Below are 4,972 nucleotides of genomic sequence, written 5' to 3' on the forward strand. Positions count from 1 at the left end.
CAAGTACCACTGGCTCCAAATTGCTGCATACGCATACCTGTTTACATCGGTGCGGTCTCACAGGGCTTATTTACCACCAATGGTGGAGGAGGCAGTGCCATCGACCACTGGGAATCTAACTTTAAACCTCAGAGAGGAGGACTTGATGCTCGTTTGCCCATCTCTGTTCTTAAGTTCATTCCCACATTCTTGTTTGCTAAAATTGTAGGGCACCGCACAAACAAAACTTAAAGTTCTCACCTTCTTGGATCTTCATCTCCGTCTCTTTTTGTAGGTCATTGAATGGTCCAGGGATCTCCACACGGCAGCAGTAGGTTCCTTCATCTTCTTTAGTGGCCCCGGTGATGGTCAGGGACACGTTCCCCTGACTAATGTTCCCGAGCAGCTGATATTTGTCAGATTTCCTCCAGGTCACTTTTTGGCCATCAGTCAAGATGATCTCATTACTACAACCCATCATTGAACAGCCTCGTCCCCAGCACATGGAGTGGCGATACTGATGAATAGTATAAGTGCAGGGCAAGGTCAACCCACTCTCCCCAGTCCCACAAGCTCGCTGCCTCGGGGTAATCCTTGACGCTGATCTCTCCTTCAAACCACATATCCAAGCCCTTTCCACTTCCTGCCGACTTCAACTCAAAAATATTTCACGAATCCGTTCCTCAACCAAAAATCTGCAAAAACCCTAGTCCATGCCCTCATCATCTCTTGCCTTGACTACTGCAACCTCCTGCTCAGTGGCCTCCCCTCGAACACTCTCGCACCCCTCCAATCTATTCTAAACTCTGCTGCCCGACTAATCCACCTGTCCCCCCGCTATTCCCCAGCTTCTCCCCTCTGTCAATCCCTTCACTGGCTCCCCATTGCCCAGAGACTCCAGTACAAAACCCTAACCATGACATACAAAGCCATCCACAACCTGTCTCCTCCATACATCTGTGACCTCGTCTCCCGGTACTTTCCTGCACGCAACCTCCGATCCTCACAAGATCTCCTTCTGTACTCCCCTCTTATCTCCTCTTCCACAATCGCATACAAGATTTCTCTCGCGCATCACCCCTACTCTGGAACTCTCTACCACAACATATCAGACTCTCACCTACCATCGAAACCTTCAAAAAGAGCCTGAAGACCCACCTCTTCTGACAAGCCTACAACCTGCAGTAACCACCGATCGACCAAACCGCTGCACGACCAGCTCTACCCTCACCTACTGTATTCTCACCCATCCCTTGTAGATTGTGAGCCTTCGCGGGCAGGGTCCTCTCTCCTCCTGTACCAGTTATGACTTGTATTGTTTAACATTGTTGTACTTGTTTTTATTATGTATACCCCTCCACACATGTAAAGCGCCATGGAATAAATGGCGCTATAACAATAAATAATAATAATAATAATAATAATAAATAATAAATAAATAACGTGACGCTCACTGGTCCTGTGACATTTTTCGATATGGCCACAACTGCAGCGAAAAAATGTCATATTTAACCCATACAATTTCCACCTTCACAATGCATCTAAACTGAAAAATGAAGCACTTCATTACAAATAGTCTTTATTAACCCTTGGAGATGCAACCATTTTTCATTTTTTCACCTTAATTTTTTTTTCCCTCCTCGACTTCAAAGAGCCATAACTTTTTATTTCTCTCTCAAGATTTTTTTTTCCTTTTTCAGAACGAGTTGTAGCTTTTTTGACACCGTTATGGCATATAAACATATGATATACTGCCAGTCATAAATTTATGTTTCTTTTTTTCTAAAAAAAAAAAAAAAAAAAAAATATAATAATAATAATAATAATAATAATAATAAATTCAACATTTTTTGGGCGGTTTTGTTTTTGTGACATTCACTTTGCTTGATCGGATACTAAATGCATAAATGAAAAAAACAAGACTTGATTTGGGTTTCCATACTCCTAAAGTCATAACTTTTTTAGAACTTTTGATCAAAAGAGTAGTATGAGGGCTGTAATTTTTATTGGTACAATTTTGTTGATTTTTCATCTCTTTTTATTCCTTTTTCAGAGAAGCAAAGTGACCCAAAAAACTTTAATCTTGCTATTTTCTACTTTTGCTTGACACAGGTAGTCTCTTTTTTGTGTTCTTTGACTCCGTTGGTCATGCATATCATACGTGCATATTAACTACAGGTTTCCTCTGAATCTACCTTGAAGCTTGGAATTAAAGAGTAAATGAGAACCCTGGAAATCTTTCAATAAGGTCCAAAGTAATAGGACAACAGACCTTAAATTCAGGCTTAAAAATTTGGGTGGAGAATTGTAGGTTGTAAGCATTGACTTCTTCTGAGGAGGAACGTGAAACTCTTGGGACATCAATGCAAAATGTACCTACAGTTTTAATATTTGTGCCAAATGGTTCCTCTAGGAATGAGCACTCGAATGTTTTTCCTGGGCTTCCAGTCTTTGGGAGCTATGTATGAAATTAGTCCTTGGACAACCATGGTTGATGTCTCCTGCGCCCCAGGTCAGCAGGCTCCTCACCTAACATGTGGGATTTTTAAAACTATACTAAAGGACTTTTTGGATCCCCTTAGACACCAAGAGCTCGGGTGTGAATGCTACCTCTGCACCAGCCAAGACTATAGACCTAGAGTATTGCAGTATCCTATATAGGGCAAAAATTAAGGCAATGATGTCCTGAGGAGCACAAACTTTAGTTACTCTCCCACGAGATGCAAGAAGTAGAGACAGATGGCTACAGAGATCTTCATCGTCTTCCTCTCCCTCCTCGGTATAGACATTGTCACATCTCAGACAGGGCTTGTTGGGTCTCCGCTCTTATGTTCTTTTACCACAATGCACAGTTACATGTAATGTTGACCTTATATATATGTTATTTTCACAATTATGTCTGAGCTGTGGTTAAGAAACGAAGTTAGGGATTTCCTGAGCTAATACTATGTGTGAAAATGAGAGCTAACATTAAAGCACCCCTGTGGTCTCCATCATATTTAGGTTTTGCTCCAAAAAGGCCTAAAAAACACTCATTGTGAACATACCCCCCAATAATGTGCCTAAATGAGCAGTGTAGCCATTATACGATCTGCCGAATAATGATGGGTGTACTTTCTAATAATTCTGTCCTTGAAGTAATAAAATAATCTGTCCGCGTTACGACTTTCTGCTGAAGTTGTGATGGATTTATGTTTTTGCATGGCAGCCATTGATGGAAGGCCGGGCTGAAGGGGGAGGAAAACAACTACCTGGACCAATGATGAGAAAGGAGGTGTTTCACAGACTACCATCGATCCCCTGTAGACACTGCATATGAGAGGTAGTCACAGATCACAGCTCCACTCTAATGGAGCAGTGCAAAAATGTAACCAATCACAAAAGACTAATAAAAATAGGACAATCATATGTGAAGATGAGCGGATCAGGCAAAATTCAAATTTGCTTGTTTTTCACCTTTTATCCTCAAAAATGTTGATTCGCAGAGTTTTTATTCTCTAATTTAATGTCCCTTTTTTATTTATAGGGTCTCTCCAAACCTCAGAGCAAAATTAATGCAAATTTTAACAAATAATAAAATTCCTTATGTTCACCTCTCCGGGCCCTCCAACTCCTCAATCTAAAAAAGAAAAAACAGAAGCGTGGGAATGGATGGCAGTCCAAATGTATCGGAGATCCCAATGTCATCTATAGGTTCCCTGATCACCTTAGTTGTGCTGTATTGTATGGCGACAACTCTATTTTGGTCTTGTAGAAAATAAATTAGCTCCGAGGCAACTCTTCCTCGAATCGGAGATGCTCCTGGACTTCTTGAGGTCAAACAGCCAAACTCAAGATAATGGAAAACGGCAAAGATGAGGCGTTTTGGGTTCTTCTATAGTTTGTGTTTCTGGTGCATACTGTACCCTTCATCAGGTCACTACATGCAAGCTGTATAAAATTGGTAGGTGTGGAGGTACTGAGTTCAGCATTACCTCGTTGCCAAAATTTGGCCATCATTCGGGAGGCATTAGTAATTTGCACCAATTTTGCAAAAATTTGAGAGTTTTGCAACTTAATCAAGGGACAAAGAAGGTTCCTGTGCAAGAAAAATATAAGGACTTTTTGCAGTTCAATAGTTCATCATAATACACAATCCCACCTGCTGTGGAAGTGGAAATTGACCCCCTTATCTCTTGGACCCCTGTGTGGTTGCACCAGTGGTATGTAAGTGTAGGGAAGTGGACTGACCTATGGACCTGTCTGAAGAAGAAAACTGAATGTAAAGATGTGCAGTAAATATACTTGATGTGAATTTGTATATACGTGTGGGGAAACAGCTGGGGTTAGGAAGAGATGGTGTAGGACCTGGTTTTGGCCAGTAGGGGGAGACAAAGAATAGCAGGAAAAGGAGACGGTGCAGTACTGAGGTTTGGCCACTAGAGGTAGACAAAAGTAAGCAGGGAAAGGACATAACAGCAGCTAATGCTTAAGAAACCGCAGTCATGGTGGGTGGAGTTACGGGAGCTCAGGAGGGGAATTCCTAGGCAAGGGAATAAAAAGAGAGAGTTCCAGAAGGGGAGAATCCAGTCCAGGAAGAGTTCATCGCAGCTCAGGAGGAGACGGAAGGAAGATGAACTCCGGAAGGGACTGGAAGGAGAGACAGTCAGGGGGTGGCCCTGACAGGATAGCCGCAGGACAGAGGACGCCCAGGGTACCAGACGGACGGACTTGGCCAGGTGAAGCGCTGTGGTGGTGGGCCTAAGGCAGCCACAGTGAAAGAACCGCGAGGACGTCACTTTAGGGGAAAGCAGGAGGTGAAAGGTACCTGGGCCTGTGTGTACGGAGGCTGTCGTGTTGCTGTGGTCATCGGGAGGACGGCCAATAAAGAGGACCTGTTGAACGCACATCGGTTTCTGTCTCCAGTCTGTTCGCAGCGCAAAAAAGGACCACCCCCCAGTCGGCTCACGTACCTACATCAGCCCCTGGTATTCATATCTACTCACCTACTAGA

Source organism: Dendrobates tinctorius, unplaced genomic scaffold, assembly GCF_039654945.1.
Source record: "Dendrobates tinctorius isolate UK_male_01 unplaced genomic scaffold, ASM3965494v1 ptg000020l, whole genome shotgun sequence".
Lineage (NCBI taxonomy): Eukaryota > Metazoa > Chordata > Amphibia > Anura > Dendrobatidae > Dendrobates > Dendrobates tinctorius.